General features: G+C 45.4%; 1 long non-coding RNA gene across 1 annotated transcript in view; it reads left to right on the plus strand.

The window, feature by feature from the left end:
* LOC311426441 overlaps positions 1 to 18198 on the plus strand; it is a 290718-nt gene that overhangs the window by 108459 nt on the left and 164061 nt on the right. The gene's annotated exons all lie outside the window — the stretch shown is intronic.

Below are 18198 nucleotides of genomic sequence, written 5' to 3' on the forward strand. Positions count from 1 at the left end.
ACTGTATCTCTACACTGACTCATGGATGGTGGCAAATGCTCTGTGGGGGTGGCTGCAGCAATGGAAAGAGAGCAACTGGCAGCGCAGAGGTAAACCTATCTGGGCTGCTACCCTGTGGTATTGCTGCCCGGGTAGAAAACCAGGATGTAAAAGTACGTCATGTAGATGCCCACATGACCAAGAGTCGTGCTACTGAAGAACATCATAACAACAAAGAAGTGGATCGAGCTTTGAAAATTGAAGTGGCTCAGGTGGACCTAGACTGGGAACGTAAGGGTGAGCTGTTTGTAGCTCGATGGGCCCATGAAACATCAGGACATCTGGGGAGAGATGCCTCTTACAGATGGGCTCGTGATCGAGGGGTGGACCTGACCACTGAGGCCATCACACAGGTTACCCATGAGTGTGAGACCTGTGCTGCAATCAAGAAAGCCATGAAGGTAAAATCTCCCTGGAACAGGGGGAGGTGGCTAGGGTTTCAGTATGGTGAGGCCTGGCAAATTGACTATATCGGACCACTCCCACAAACACGCCAAGGCAAATGGTACATACTCACCATGGTAGAAGCAACTACTGGGTGGCTGGAAACATATCCAGTAAACCATGCCACGGCCCGAAACACTATCTTGGGCCTGGAAAGACAAGTACTGTGGCATCATGGTACACCAGAGAGAATTGAGTCTGACAATGGGAGTCATTTCCGAAACAATCTTGTTACCTCCTGGGCCAAGAGGCATGGTATTGAGTGGGTGTACCACATCCCTTATCACCCACAAGCCTCTGGGAAGGTTGAGAGGTACAATGGACTGTTAAAGACTGTGTTACGAGCATTAGGTGCTGGGACGTGGAAACAATGGGACACAAATCTACCAGAAGCCACTTGGCTAGTTAACAATAGGGGGTCTGACAGCCGTGCTGGTCCTGTCGAAACAAAACCCCTACATACTGTGAAAGGAGCTAAAGTTCCCGTAGTGCATGTAGGAAAGTGGATGGGGAAGGCAGTGTGGGTTGCTCCTGCCTCGGGAAAAGGCAAACCCACTCGTGGGATTGTCTTCGCCCAGGGACCAGGGTATACCTGGTGGGTCATGCAATAGAATGGGGATATCAAGTGTGTGCCTCAAGGAGATTTGACCTTGAGAGAAAATTAATCTGTAATCTAAGTTATATGTTGTAGGAAGGCGCTGCAGGATCAACGACAGGTCAACTTTGCAAGGAGCCGGGCAGTGTAACAAGGACTTGAGCTAAGCTGGTGCTGGTGTCCAGACATCCAACTCCACCTGCCCTGAGTGGCCACTTTGGCAGATGAAGACCTAATCATCAACAGTTCTTATGAACATTTTCCAAGAAAGACCTATGGAATGAAAAGATATACCTGCCTATTAATCCTGTCCTGTTAAATCCTTGTCCTGTTAAAGGACAAGGAAAAATGATGAGAATACTTGTATGCTAAAGTATGGGGGATCTGAGTGTGACACAAATGTTATGAAATAAGGGGTGGAGGCTGTAATGGGTCTAGCTGGAATGTTAACTTTCCCTGCAGCAGCCCATACAGTGCTGTTCTCTGCACTTGTAGCTGGAACAGCACTGGTATCACACCAGTGTTGTGTCTACTGCTGAGCAGTGCTGGCACAGCATCGGGACTCTCTCTAACCCTCCTAGGGTGTGGGCAAAAAAGTGAGAAAGAAACATCACCAGGGCAGCTGGCCTAAACCAACCAAAGGGATATTCCATACCATATGATGTCACACTCACCAATAAAGGGTGGAAAAAGGAAGAAGAGGGGAGGGGTGGGCTCTCGTTGTGAAAACGTCAGTCCACCTCCCAAACACCGGCTACGTGTGTTGAGGCCCTGCTTCAAGGATGTGGTCAATCATCGCTCATTTGTGGGAAGTAGAGAGTAATTTATTTCCTCTGCACTTCCATATAGCCTTCATTTGTTTTATTTGTTTTCCTCCCTTTTTTCCCTTTCCCCCTCCCTTTTCCCCTTTCCCTTTTTTTTCCCTTTAGTTAAATTGTTTAGTTCATAATAATCTTTCTTTAATTATTATTATTATTTCCCTTTAATTAAATTATCCTTATCTCAACCCGTGAGTTGTTCTTTGCTTTACTTCTTCCCCTCCTCATCTAAGGAAGGGGAGTGAGAGAGCGGTTGTGGTGTTTAGCTGCCCACCATGGTAAAACCACCACAGAAGGAAAAGCAGAGCAAAACTAATGGCCAGGCACTTCAAATAGGAATATCCGCAGTGGAAGAAGGAGGAAAAACTTCCTCCTTCTATGTAATAGACTTCTTCCAAGTTATTGTAATGACTTGTTCCAAGTCATTACAACACAGGCTTAGAGCAAGCAGTGACTTGAGAATTAGCATCATAACACAAACATATGCTATGGAAGTATCTCCTAAATTACAGTGTTACAGAGACTGATCTCAAAAATATTTGGGAAAAAAACAAGATCCTACATAAAGTGGCTCAAGATGACACTTCCTGGGTATTTAGAGACATGTGGGAGAAACTAACTTCATGGATACCTGAATGGATACCCTGCTTAATTCCCATTTAATTGATTTTGTGATCCCTCCCTGTCACATCACCCAATGCCCTTTTCTCAGCAACCCTGTCAGTCACTCTTTCAGTGTATTGCTTGTTACCCTCTCCTTCCCCCGTCACTCCTAGTTTAAAGCCCTCCTTATGAGGTCAGCGATCCTATTGGCAAAAATAGATGCCCTGCATCCATATGGCAAATAGGATGCCCCGCTTAGAGAGGTGCAATCCATCTATCCAAAGCAGATGATTGTCAGACAGGGTCCCATGGTCTTAGAACCCAGAACCCTGTCACTGACACCAGCTCCACAGCCAATTATTGACCTGTCTTATCAGTGCTCCTCTTCTCACATCTTTTCCACTCACCATCAGGATTGAGGAGACCACCACCTAGGCCCCCATGCCCTTGACTACTTCCCCCAGAGTTCTGTAGTCCCTTTTGATACTGTCCAGGTTTCCCCTTGCAGTATCATTTGCACCCACGTGGAGTAAGAGCAGGGGGCAGTAGTCAGAGGGCCGGACCAGCTTCGGCAGTGACTCCACAACATCCCAGATCCAAGCCCATGGCAGGTAGCAAACTTCCCTAGTCAGTAAATCAGGCTGACACTTTCTCCTCTTCACTACCATCTGAATAGGAGAAAGGGGACTCGGCTGTCTATATTTGTTTTATGTGAATCCTATATGTAGGTGCTGTTGAAGGCAGTGCCTTGTCTGTGGCAATCTGTGTGACTGGCTGTGTCTGTGTTCTGTGTGTGTCTGTGTGTCTCTGGGATACGTGCTCAGCTTTGCTACTGGTTGAACCTACAAACACAGAAGCGGCAGCCATGTCCCTCAGCTCGGGTAGAGATCCTGGGTTCCCAGGCTGGGCAGATAGGAGTCTTGGACTGGAAGAGGAAGCCACACTCTTAACAACCATTAATATTAAGGGATCACCATATTACTTTGAATGAAATCCAGGAAATTAAAAATCCTTAAGCCAGTCAGGCTCCAAATCTCACAGTTGAGATGCCAGTTTCCAGATGTGTTCTCTTATTACCACTACTTCCCTATTTATACAAGTTATATAATTATTATGAGAAATCCTGTCACACTTAAGGTCACAATAAGTTTCCCTTGAGAAAAATAGAAATAGGAACTATACACCTTTTATTTCCTCTATTTCTTTACAGCAAGGTTCTTATGAAAATGCTCACCAACATTGTGGGACCTGGTCCTTACAGTTCACACACACACAAAATCTAATTGCTACATCAAAGATGACACTTCCTGGGTATTTAGAGACATTTGGGAGAAACTAACTTCATGGATACCTGAATGGAATTGGCTCAAACAATTATTTGTTGGTATTATAATAGTAATGGCATTGTGTGTCTGTCATCCCCCATGACATCCAAAGAAAAATATTGTGCCCTAATATTGGAAAAACTCAAGAGTGGGGGATGTGAAGTGGTGCAAAAATGACAACAGGAGTAAGAAAATAAGAGGGGGGAATTGTGAGAAACAATGGTGGTTTTGGTTGTGTGGGTTTTTGTGGTTTTTTTTTTTTTTTCAGTAGAATGTGTTTTTGCAGTGGAAAATTCCACTAACCTTGCATATTCAAAAGTGATTGTGCAGGCATGACAGTTGCATAGCAGTGGGGAGTATGTTAAGAAGCTAAGGGGAAGGTCCCACTGTCCCAGAATAAGGAGGATAGCTAAGAAAAACAGGACGAGCAGTGCAAAATCAGTAAAAACAAAAATCACGGACACTCTAGTCAAGAGAGAAGAAGGGAAAAAAAAAGGAAAAGGAGAAATTAATGGTTGGACAAATAAAATTGTGCATATATGGTATAGCAAGAAGCATCGAGTAGTTTGTGAACTTGTAGTACACAGCCGATGAGGAAACGGGAGGAATCAAGCATCAGGTAATAGGGAATATAAGGCTGTGATATACTTTTACTGTGCGCTCCTGCTTGCAGGACTCCCACCATTGCAATTGCGAATAAAATAGCTTCACAGAAGACCCTGTCTGAAAAGAATATTGAGATTTTTCTCACAGTCAGTAGGACTAAGGAAGCAATTGTCTCCCTATACTCAGCCCTGGTAAGACCATACCTTAAGTACTACGTTCAGCTTCGGGCCCCTCACTAGAAGAAGGATATTGAGTTGCTGGAATGCATTCAGAGAAGAGCAACTAACCTGGTGAAGGAACTAGAAAACAAGACACAAGGAGCATCTGAGGGAACTGGGGTTGTTTATTCTGGAGAAGAGGAGGCTGAAGGGAGACCTCATCGCTTTCTACAACTACCTGAAAGGAGGTTGTAGAGAGGAGGGTGTCTATTTTCTCAGGTGAAAAGTAATAGAATGCGAGACAACGGCCTCAAGTTCCGCCAGGGGAGGTTTAGATTGAATATTAGGAAGAATTTGTTCGTGGAGAGCGTGGTCAAGCACTGGAACAGGCTGCCCAGACAAGCAGTGGAATCTTTAAGAGACGTATGGATGTAGCACTTCTGGACATGACTTAGTTCTGGACTTGATGATCTTAAGGGTCTTTTTCAACCTAAATGATACTATGATTCTAAGATGTTTTTTAGATGCACAGATTGTTCGCAAGATTGGTTGGAACAACTTAAGAAGTTAAATGACTTTCAGTAAGTTTTCCCATTGTATTACTTTCAAAGTTTTAGCATTTAATGTTAACTTGTGGCTCCACAGCATGCATGCATCAATCCTCTTTTTCCTATGGAACACATACATAACATTTACGATGTTGCCATTTAACCCCATATGCAATATACAAGAATAACTGTCACCAGGGGTCAAGTTTAAGCCATGCACCTCAAATAGTGAACAAAACATTGAATTAATATATACTGGTACACACACAATTTTATCTCATGAATAAGTAAAAATAAAGAAAGTGAAGCCTAAGAAGAAATATCTAGAAATATTTTCAAAAGTATATTTGCGTATCATTCAAAAATTTCTTTCCAAACTGTGAATTCTCAGAGCATAGATTTCCAAGTCATTACAACACAGGCTTAGAGCAAGCAGTGACTTGAGAATTACACATGAATGAGAGACTTCTCTGCTCAAAGGGAGTTCTAAGAAAGTAGCCGTATATCGGTATATTCAGCTGTTCTGAGCTTTAAATCCTTAAAGCAAGTAGCATAATGTATACATCCAGTACTTTTCTTTTTAAACCTTTTTTTTTTTTAAGTGAAAAAGAAAATAAGACTAAAAGAGCTGAAAACTTGAATAATATGATTCGAATCACTAAAAACAGTTTTTGTTAAAACAGTAGTCTTGTGGAGGCTTAAAACAGGTATAACAAGAAATAAGCGTCCAATGTCAACAGCATCTTAACACAAACATATGCTATGGAAGTATCTCCCGAATTACAGTGTTGGTGTTATAGGGGATACAACAGCAATTAAGAGGACTACTTGCTAGCCCTTGCCACTATTCTTCCACATTCAGTACAGCCTACAACCCCTGCTACGTCCCCAGATACAACCAGAAAAGAACATATTCTCTAAACTCTCACCACTATTTCTCTCCACCATGGCACTTTCTGGTACAGCATACTGGGGGGGGTGTGCATGTAGATGTTAAACCTTTTGAATTTGAAGTTAATTTAGAAGTAATCATTTTATAAGATAAATGTAACAGTCCAATAATTTGATGTCTGCCAAAACACCTAACCCAAAAGAATAAACCAGATTTCACGTACTAGAACCAAAGAGAAAGCAAGCTTTTAACTTAAAGAGATAGAAACTTACTATAATTTTTAGCATGTTATTTGGGGAAAAAAAAATAAAATGTTCCTAAGCAATGAAACAAATATACATGTTTATAACTATGGCAAACAGTTCCAATATTAACTGTTACTTACCAAAATCTACCCTTGTTAGTATGCACTGCATGGGATGGTCAGTTGTATGCCTCGTTGTTGTTGCACCACTTTCATAACAAGTTGCACACAAATCGTAATCATAGCAAATTAAACACTTGTATCTGCGACCTCGAAAATTTCCTTTTAAACATGCATCACAGCTGACACCTGTGAATAAAAAAAAAATAGAGGAAAAAATAATTTTACATTGTTATAATGATACAGATTTGTTGCTATCATCTCCCAACAACAACCAAAAAAGAAATTCAGCCCAAAGCTTTTATGTAGCTGATGAAAATAAGACAGCTTTAAACATATTTTTATTTTTAAAAAGGCAACAGTCACCCGAATTGAAAGTTAAACTTAAAGTAAAATAAATTAAAAAACACAGTCAGTCACCTAAACTGATAGATGGTTAAGCTATAAATTATTTTATAATCACTTCTTCCTTGTTTGGAATTTTGGTTCAAAACATTCTCAAGGTTAAACAGTATAGCAGTTGATCTGGAAGTTTCTACAAAAACAAGCAAACAAAAACTCCCCACAGCAGACCATCTCACAAACCACAGATAAGCACATACCACCACATAATAACATCCCTCCCAGGCTTTTGTGTTTATTTTTTATACATTCTAACATTTCAATTCTGAAGAATGCCACTCTTCACAATGCATACATATCTGTGTGGTGGTTTCGCAGCTGTAGGTAGCTCAGCACCACCAGACTGCTCTCTCACTCCTACTCCTCAAAAGAAAAGAGGGAGGAAAGATGATAAAAATAGCTCATGGGTTGAGATAAGGACAGGGAGATCACTCACCAACTGTCACAAGCAAAACAGACTCAGCATAAAGGAGATGTAATTGATAACAGACTTAGAGCCGTGAGAACTAAAAACAAACTAAAAACACCTTCCTCCCCCATCCACCCTCTTCTTCCACCTCCCTGAGCAGCACAGGGGAATGGGGATTGTGGTCAGTCCATAACACTTAGTCATGTGCTGCTCCTTCATGGTTAGTCTTTTCTCCTGCTCCAGCATGGGGTCCTTCCCGCAGGACATGGTCCTTCACAAACTTATCCTACATGGGCTTCCCAAAGACTGCAGTTCTTCAAGAACTGCTCCAATATGGGTCTGTGCCATGGGGTGCAGTCCTTCAGGAACAGACTGCTCCAATATGGGTCCCCCATGCACAGCAGTTCCTGCCGGAGCACCTGCTCCACCGTGGGCTCCTTCACAGGCTACAGAGTGGATATCTACTCCACTGTGGTACTCTATAGGCTGAAGGGGGAACAGCCCGCTCCACCATGGTCCTCTCCAATACAATCTTGGAGTTGAGATCAGGGTCTTCTATTTTGAAGTAAACATGAAAATTAAGATGTACGCAAGTTACATTGCATCAGCTCTTCAGCTTCTTCCTTTTGGGAGGTTCAATCTTTGCACTACAAATCAGTCACACTGCCTGTGTCAGGAAAAGGCTTCGTAACTTCTAAAGGTTTTGCAATTTTCTCTATACTGTTTCAGCTCTCTATTGTCTCTTCCCACTGACTGGAAGAGGAGAAACAACCCCCATTTTTAAAAAGGGAAAAAAGGAAGACCTGGGGAACTACAGGCCAGTCAGTCTCACCTCTGTGCCCAGCAAGACCATGGAGCAGATCCTCCTGGAAACTATGATACAGCACATGGAAAATAAAAAGGTGATTTGTGACAGCCAACATGGCTTCACTAAGGGCAGATCATGCCTGACAAATCTGGTGGCCTTCTATGATGGGATTACGGCATTGGCAGATAAGGGAAGAGCAACTGCCATCATCTACTTGGATTGTGCAAAGCATGTGACGCTGTCCCACACAACATCATTGTCTCTAAATTGGAGAGACATGGATTTGAAGGACGGACCACTTGGTGGGTAAGGAATTGGGTGGATGTTCTCACTCAAAGAGTTGCTGTCAATAGGTCAATGTCCAGGTGGAGATCAGTAACGAGCGGTGTTCCTCAGGGGTCAGCAATGGGACCGGCGCTGTTTAACATCTTTGTTGGTGATATGGACAGTGAGATTGAATGCACCCTCAAGCAGGTTTGCCAATGACACCAAGCTGTGTGGTACGGTTGACATACTGAAAGGAAAGGATACCATCATAGAAGGACTTTGACAGGCTTAAGAAGTGGGTCTGTTCAAACCTCATGAAGTTCAACAAGGCCAAGTACAAGATCCTGCACCTGGGCTGGGGCAATCCTAAACACAAATACAAGCTGGGCAGAAAATGGATTGAAAGCAGCCCCAATGAAAGGACCTGAGGGTCTTGGTTGATGAGAAGCTCAACATGAGCCAGCAATGTGTGCTTGCAGCCCAGAAAGCCAACTGTATCCTAGGCTGCATCAAAAGAAGCATGGCCAGCAGGTCAAGGGAGGTGATTCTCCCCCTCTACTCTGCTCTTGTGCGACCCCACCTGGACCACTGCATCCAGCTCTGGGGCCCCCAGCACAAGAAGGACATGGACATATTAGAACAAGTCCAGAGGAGGGCCTCAAGGCTTTAAAGTAAAAGAGGATAAGTTTAGATTAGATATAAGGAAGACATTCTTTACTCTGAGGGTGCCAAGGCACTGTAACAGGTTTCCCAGAGAATTAGTAGATGCCCCATCCCTGGAGGTGCTCAAGGCCAGGTTGGATGGGGCTTTGAGCAACCTGATCTAGTGGAAGGTGCCCCTGTCCATGGCAGAGGGTTGGTCTAGATGACCATAGAATATGCCGAGTTGGAAGGGACCCATAAGAATCATTGAGTCCAACTCCTGGCTCCACACAGGTCTATCCAAAAATTCAGACCATATGACTAAGAGCACAGTCCAAATGCTTCTTAAACTCCGACAGGCTTGGTGCCGTGACTACTTCCCTGAGGAGCCTGTTCCAGTGCGTGACAACCCTTTCAGTGAAGAATCTCTTCCTGATATCCAGCCTGAACCTCCCCTGTTGCAGCTTGACTCCATTCCCTTGGGTCCTATCACTGGTCACCAGAGAGAATAGATTGGAGCCTGCCCCTCCGCTCCCCCTTGCGAGGAAGTTGTAGACCGCAACGAGGTCTCCCCCTAGCCTCCTCTTTTCCAGCCTGAACAGGCCAAGTGACCTCAGCTGCTCCTCGTACATCTTCCTCTCTAGGCCCTTCACCTTCTTAGTAGCCCTTCTTTGGACACTCTCCAATAGTTTCACATCCTTTTTGTACTCTGGTGCCCAGAACTGCACACAGTACTCGAGGTGAGGCCTCACCAGTGCAGAGTAGAGCGGGACAATCACTTCCCTTGCCCGACTAGAAATGCTGAGCTTGATGCACCCCAGGATACGGTTGGCCCTCCTGGCTGCCAGGACACGCTGCTGGCTCATATTCAGCTTGCTATCAACCAACTGTCTGAAAAAAAAAATATATATATTGAGATATTTCTCACAGGAGGACGATCACCTCCCTGGTCCTGCTGGCTACACTATTCCTGATACAAGCCAGGATGCCGTTGGCCTTCTTGGCCACCTGGGCACACTGCTGGCTCATGTTCAAGCAAGCATCAACCAACACCCGCAGATCCTTTTCCTCTGCACAGCTCTCCAGCCACTCTGCCCCAATCCTGAAGCGTTAAATGGGATTCTTGTGGCCAAAGTGCAGGACTCGGCACTTAGCCACGTTGAACCTCATCCCATTGGCCTCTGCTCATCAGTCCAACCTGAGCAGGTCCCTCTGCAGGGCCTTCCTATCCCCCGGGAGATCGACACTTCCCCCCAACTTGGTGTTGTCTGCAAACTTACTGAGGGTGCGCTCAATTTCCTCGTCCAAATCATCAATAAAAGTATTAAGGGGGCCTTAATGATGGGCCCCAACATCGACCTCTGGGGAGCACCACTCATGACCGATGAAATCAACTGCCCCAGGGGTGGAAACACAGCCCTACCATTTGCCATGGACTGATCCAGACTGCACTTGAACAGGGGGAAGCTCCTGAACACCTGCAGTATGTTGATGACATCATTGTGTGGGGCAACACAACAGAAGAAGTTTTTGAGAAAGGGAAGAAAATAGCCCAAATCCTTCTGAAGGCTGGCTTTGCCATAAAACAAAGTAAGGTCAAAGGACCTGCACGAAAGATCCAGTTTTAGGAATAAAATGCCAAGATGGACGTAGTCAGATCCCAATGGCTGTGATCAGTAAAGTAACAGCTGTGTCTCCACCAACTAGCAAAAAAGGAAACACAAACTTTTTTAGGCGTCATGGTTTTTTTGAGAATGCACAATCCAAATTACAATCTGATTTCTCTTTCAAGTGACCCAGAAGAAGAACCATTTCAGATGGGTCCCTGAACAACAACAAGCCTTTGAACAAATGAAACAGTAGCCCTTGGGCCAGTCTGGGCAGGACAAAATGTAAAAAAAAAAAAGTGCTCTACACTGCAGCCAGGGAGAATGGCCCTAGCCAGAGACTCTGGCAGAAAGAGCCAGAGGAGACTTGAGGGTGACCCCTAGGGTTTTGGAGACAGGGATGCAGAGGATCCAAGGCCTGCTATACCTCAATTGAGAGATACTGGCAGTATATGAAGGAGTTCAAGCTGCTTCGGAAGTGGTTAGTACTGAAGCACAGCTCCTCTTGGCACCCCGACTGACGGTGCTGGGCTGGATGTTCAAAGGAAGGGTCCCCTCTATGATGCAACTGATGTTACAGAGGAAGTGGGTTGCACTGATCACACAACAGGCTCAAATTGGAAACCCCAGGGGCAACCTTATGGCACTCTACAGGTACCTGAAAGGAGGCTGTAGCGAGGTGGGGGTTGGTCTATTCTCCCACGTGCCTGGTGACAGGACGAGGAGGAATGGGCTAAAGTTGCACCAGGGGAGGTTTAGGTTGGATATTAGGAAGAACTTCTTTATTGAAAGGGTTGTTAGGCATTGGAATAGGCTGCCCAGGGAAGTGGTGGAGTCACCATCCCTGGAGGTCTTTTAAAGACGTTTAGATGTAGAGCTTAGTGATATGGTTTAGTGGAGGACTGGTTAGTGTTAGGTCAGAGGTTGGACTAGGTGATCTTGGAGGTCTCTTCCAACCTAGATGATTCTGTGATTCTGTGAACTTTGTACGCGATCGTAGACCATCCAGAGGGCAGGGACTTTGAAATATCACCAGAGGAGGAGAAGATGCATGCTGAAGAGGCCCCACTGTATAAATAAACTACCAGAATATGAGAAGTAGTATGACCTGCTCACTGGTGGGTCCTGTTGTATTGTGGAAAAGAATCAGAGGTGGAAGGCTGCTGTACGGAGTCCCACAAGACAAGTTGCAGAAGCTGCTGAAGGAGAAGGTGAATTGATCCAATTTGCAGAAGTGAAGGCCAGAGTCAGGCCACTGAAGAACATCAAAAAACAACCAGCAGGTGGATCCGGCTGCTAGAATTGAAGTGGCTCAGGTGGATATGGACTGGAAATCTAAGGGTAAGTTTTTTATAGCTCAGTGGGCCCATGACACCTCAGGCCATCAAGAGATGTTCTGTCAAGTATTGGGGCAATGCAACCAGAACTGGCTTCAGCCTACAACAAAGCACTACCACGTAACACCTCTAATGCCTATAAGGATCATTATGACAGAGGGAGCCCAAAGTCATGGACTAAATAAGCACAACAGGCATTTTAAAGGGATGTTCTATGGACTAAGGGAATGATATCTGTGTACATCCAAGGACGGAAAGGGTGAGGGCGATTAATGAGGACATATTGGGATGTGTAAGACCTGAGATAGCATAGAATATGGGGTGGATATTGTCCTGGTTTCAGCCGGGATAGAGTTATTTTTCTTCTTAGTGGATGGTATGGTTCTGTCTTTTGGATTTAGGATGACAATAATGTTGATAACACACCAATGTTTTAGTTGGTGCTGAACATTGCTTACACTAAGTCAAGGACTTTTCTGCTTCTTAAACTTCCCTGCCAGAGAGGAGGCTGGGGGTGCACAAGAAGCTGTGAGGGGACAGAACCACAACAGCTGACCCGAACTGGCCAAAGGGATATTCCACATGACATGCTCAACAATAAAACTCGGGGGAGCTGGGGGGGGGGAGGGGGCTGCCGCTGCTCGGGCACCAGCTGGGCATTGGTCAGCAGGTGGCGAGCAACTGCACCGTTCATCACTTGCTTTGTATATTCTTTTATTATTATAATTATTAATATTTCCCCTTCCTTTTCTGTCCTATTAAACTGTCTTTATCTCAAACCCCAAGTTTTACCTTTTTGTGGTTCTCTCCCCCACCCCACTGTGGGTCGGGGGAGTGAGCAAATGGCTCAAATGTTCCCAGGGGGTCAGGGGGGTTGTGGTGCCACCTAAGGAGTACCTAAATAATAAGTCGAAGGCATGCTCAAGTGCCTGCTGCTCTGGGGTGAGGCTGTTCCCTCTCTAACTCCTAGTCCTGCTGCATCCCTTTTTGCAAAATGAATATTATGTAAATATATTTGCATATAAATATATACATTTATAAAATTTATAAACTGTTCTTTGCTAAAATATTATAAAATAATTAAATGTGAACAGAAAGTAATTAAATAAGAGGAAAACAAAACAAAACAAAACAAAACAAAAAAAACAGATTTGGGTCATGCCACTAGAGAAGTCTGCTGAACAAGCCCTAAAATGTTTGGGATGGAAAGGAAAGTTTAAGAGAATGGGGTGTACCAAAAGAACCGGAAGGAGAACTGGAGACACAAATAAGTTTGAGCATGCACAAAGGCTATGGGTCCCTCCAAGGAGGCTACTACTTGAGGGGCATCCATGTAACCCCTGCTCCAGGCAAAGATACCAGTCCTGTGAGCTGAAACAAGAGGCCCCCATGCCCAAGATGCAAACCGCCAGGATGACCATGCTGGATTACTAGGGCAGTTTACAGGCTTTACGCTGTGCTGCAAGACACAGGCAACACTATCCACTAAAATGGATATCTAGAACAAAATGCCAATTTCAAAAGAACATGCAATGTAGTGATCCTAACTGTAGGACTCTTGTACATCAAGGAGTTACTGATCCACATAACAGTTAGCCTGAGTAGGCCCAGGCCTGTGTTGTGCTGCATATATCCCTTGGCTGTGGGGAAAACTTAGCCAGCTCATTGTAACAGAGGACCCTGCAGGAAGCTCCCACTTGGTACCAGCATTTAGAATCATAGAATATCCTGAGCTGGAAGGAACTCAACCGACAAGGATCATTGAGTCCAACTCCTGGCTCCACACAGGACCACCCAAAAATCAAACCATATTTCTGAAAGCATTGTCCAAACACTTCTTGAACTCTGGCAGGCTTGACCACTTCCCTCGGGAGCCTGTTCCAGTGCACAACCACCCTCTCAATGAAGAACCTTTTCCTGCCTGAACCTCCTCATCACAGCTTCATGCCATTCCCTCGGGTCCTATCACTAGTCAGAGAGAAGAGATCAGCACCTCCCCCTCCACTCCCCCTCGAGGAAGACCCTCAGTCTCCTCCTCTCTAGGCCAAACAAACCAAGTGACTTCAGCCACTCCTCATAGGTCTTGCCCTCTAGACCCTAGTTGTGGTTTAACCCAGCTGGCAACCAAGCACCACACAGCCATTTGCTCACCTTCCCCCCTCCCTCTCTGAGATGGGGGAGAGAATTAGAAAGAAATGAAAGCCTGTGGGTTGAGATAAAGTTTATTAGGACAGAAAACAAAGGAAAATAATAATAATGATAATAGCACTACTACTAATAATGTGTACGAAACAAGTGATGCACAATTGTACTGGGTCTGGCTGGAATGTTAACTTTCCCTGCAGCAGCCCATTCAGTGCCGTACTCTGTACTTGTAGCTGGAACAGCAGTGTTATCACACCAGTGTTGTGTCTACTGCTGAGCAGCAGTGGCACAGCATTGGGCCTTTCTCTAACCCTCCTAGGGGGTGGGCAAAAAGTGAGGAGAGAAACATCACTAGGGCAGCTGACCTAAACCAATCAAAGGGATATTCCATACCATGTGGTGTCACACTCAGCAATAAAAGGTGGAAACAGGAAGAAGAGGGGAGGGGTGGGCTCTCGTTGAGAAGACGTCGGTCCTCCTCTCGAACACCGGCTGCGTGCGTTGAGGCCTTGCTTCAAGGACGTGGTCAATCATCGCTCATTTGTGGGAAGTAGAGAGTAATTTCTTTCCTCTGCACTTCCATATAGCTTTCATTTATTTTGTTTGTTTGTTTTCCTCCCTTTTTCCCCTTTCCCTTTTATTTCCCCTTAGTTAAATTGTTTAGTTCATGGTAGTCTTTATTTAATTATTATAATTATTTCCCTTTAATTAAATTATCCTTATCTCAACCCGTGAGTTGTTCTTTGCTTTACTTCTCCCCCTCCTCATCTAAAGGAGGGGGAGTGAGAAAGCGGTTGTGGGGTTTAGCTGCCCAGCACGGTAAAACCACCACAACAATGCAATTGCTCACCACCCGCTGACCGATGCCCAGCCTATCCTGAGCAGCCAGTCCCACCACCCCGGCCAGCACCCCCATATTAATTGTTCAGCATGACTTCAGATGGTATGGAATACCCCTTTTGCCGGTTTGGTCAGCTGTCCAGGGTCTGTCCCCTCCCAGCTCCTGCTTCACCCCCAGCCTGCAGGACAGTGTGAGAAGCTGAAAAGTCCTTGGCTTAGTGTAAGCACAGCTCTGCAACAATCAAAACTTGGGGCACAACAACCCCAAGCAGAGCTACAGGCTAGGAGATGAGTGGCTGGAAAGCTGCATTGCAGAGAAGGACCTGGGAGTATTGGTTGATAGTTGGCTGAATATGAGCCAGCAGTGTGCTCAGGTGGCCAAGAAGGCCAACAGCATCCTGGCTTGTATAAGAAGCAGTGTGGCCAGCAGGTCTAGGGAAGTGATTGTCCCCGTGTACTTGGCTCTGGTGAGGCCGCACCCCAAATACTGTGTTCAGTTTTGGGCCCCTCACTACAAGAAGGACATGGAAGTGCTTGAGTGAGTCCAGAGAAGGGCAGTGAAACTGGTGAGAGGTCTGAAGAACAAGTCTGGGGTTGTTTAGCCTGGAGAAGAGGAGGCTCATGGGCAACCTTATCGCTCTCTACAGGTACCTGAAAGGAGGCTGTAGTGAGGTGGGGATTGGTCTATTCTCCCATGTGCTTGGTGACAGGACGAGGAGGAATGGGCTAAAGGTGAGCCAGGGGTGTTTTAGGTTGGATATTAGGAAGAACTTCTTTACTGAGAGGGTTGTTAGGCATTGGAATAGGCTGCCCAGGGAAGTGGTGGAGTCACCATCCCTGGAGGTCTTTTAAAGACGTTTAGATGTAGAGCTTAGTGATATGGTTTAGTGGAGGACTGGTTAGTGTTAGGTCAGAGGTTGGACTAGGTGATCTTGGAGGTCTCTTCCAACCTAGATGATTCTGTGATTCAGTGTGATATCAATATTATTCTCATCCTAAATCCCAAACACAGCACCATACCACCTACTAGGAGGAAAATTAACTCTATCCTAACCAAAACTAGGACAATCCTTCACCATCTTCATAGCCCTCCTCTGGACACTCTCTAATAGTTTTATGTCTGTCGTATATCATGGTGCCCAGAACTGTACAAAGTACTCGAGGCCACAACAGCGCAGAGTAGAGTGGGACAATCATTTCCCTCAACATGCTAGTAATGCCGTGCCTGATGCCCCCCAGGATATAATTGGCCCTTTTGGCTGCCAGGGCACACTGTTGACTCATATTCAACTTGCCATCTACCAAAACCTCGAGATCCCTTTCCATGGGGCTGCTCTCCAGCCTCACATCCTCCAGTCTTTACGTATATCCAAGATTGCTGCATCCCAGGTGCAGAATCCAGTACCATGAGGTCCATCCCTCAGGAGAAAACTGCTCCAACCTGGGTCCCCCACGGGCAGCAGCTCCTGCCAGGTCACCTGCTCCTGCATGGTCTCCTCTCCACGGGCTACAGGTCCGGCCTGGAATCTGCTCTGGCAGGGGTCTTCCACAGGGGGCAGCCTCTGTTGGTGCAGGTCCACCTGCTCCACCGTGGTCTCCTCCATGGGCTGCAGCACGGAACCCTGCTCCACCGTGGTACTCCATGGGCCGCAGGGGGACAGCCTGCTTCACCATGGTCCTCACCACAGGCCGTAGGGGACTTCTGCTCCGGCACCTGGAGCACCTCTCCCCCTCCTTCTTCACTGACCTTGGCGCCTGCAAGGCTGTTCCTCACTCCTCTCACTCTCCCAGCTGCTGTGTGGCGCAGCGTTTTTTTCCCCTGTCTTAAATATGCTCTCACAGAGGCGCAAAATAACATCGCTTATTGGCTTGGCTCTGGTCAGCAGTGGGGCCCTTACCAAACATGGGGCAGCTTCTAGATCCTTCTCACAGAAGCCACCCCTATGGCCCCCTGCTACCAAAACCTTGCCACGTAAACCCACTACAGACATGAAAGGAAATTTGTTAAACAGGACTTTCCCCTCACAAACCCATGTTGGCTGTGACTGATGGCTGTGTTTGTCCTTCAGGTGTTTTTCAATAACTCCTATTCTAGGAGTTATTGAAATAGGAATTATATCAGGCACTAAAGTGAGACTGACAGGCCTGTAATTCCCAGGGTCTTCTTTCTTGCTCTTCTTGAAGACCGGGACAACATTTGCCAGCTTCCAGTCGACTGGGACCTCTCCAGATTCCCAAACCATCCAAGGGAATATTCCATACCCTGTGGATATGGGGGGTGGGGGAACCACTGCTCAGCAACTTGCTGTACATTGGTCAGCTGCTGCCAAGAAACTGTCTCGTGCATCACTTGTCATTTCCTCTGTTTTTTTTTTTTTCTCCTTTCTTATTAGTGTCCTTATCTCAACTCACAAGTTCTTGCATTTTTTTTCAGTTCTCTCCCCCATCTTATGGAGGAGGCAGGTGAGCAAATGGCTGTGTAGTCGTTAGCTTCCTGCCAGTTTAAACCATAGCAAAAGCATTTTTAGTATTATATAATGTACCCTAATGCAAAGGTGTGTTTGCTTAGAAGCTTTCAAAGAAAATTATTCAAGGTTCCAGGAACAAGAGCTAATGACTTCTATAAGAAAACACGCTTAGTGAATGAGGAAAAGGCCGTTAATACTGTTTACTTGTGCTTTAGCTCTTTCCCACAGCATTCTCCTAGAGAAGGTGGCTAATTACGGCTTGGACAAATGTACTGTTTGCTGGGTTAAAAGAAAAAAAAAAAGTCTATAGCTGTACCTAAAGGGTCACTGTGAATGGAGTTAAATCTGATTGGCAGACAGTCACAACTGGCTTCCCCCAGGGCTCAGTATTGGGTCCAGTTTTGTTTAACATTTTTTCAGTGATCATGATGAGAGGATCAAGTGCACCCTCATTAAGTTTGCAGATGACGCCAAGTTGGGCAGGGGTGTTGATCTGCTTAAGGGTAGGAAGGCTTTGCAGAGGAATATGGAGGAATAATACCTCACCCTCCTCCCATGATAGGTGTTTTATCTTTACAATTTTTTTCTAAACCAATGTCTTTTTTCAAAAGAGGGAAAGGAAATAAAATAACAGGATGCACAAAATGTATGGTAATATCCTGATAACATGGCTTAATTCACCTATGACAAATCAGTATGTTACTGTGGCCCTGAGAGAGGGAGTTAAGAGAATCTTATCAAGTAGCAATAGAGCGCTGATGGCATTAAACTAGGATGCTACTAGTGTCTTTGCTAACTATGGTGCATTGTGCTAATTAACTAAAGCAAGAAGCCTTGGGCCCCTCACCAAGGTCAGTCTCCTAATAAGAGTGTGAGCCTAT

Source organism: Aythya ferina (genome assembly GCF_964211825.1).
Source record: "Aythya ferina genome assembly, chromosome: W".
In the NCBI taxonomy this organism is placed as follows: domain Eukaryota; kingdom Metazoa; phylum Chordata; class Aves; order Anseriformes; family Anatidae; genus Aythya; species Aythya ferina.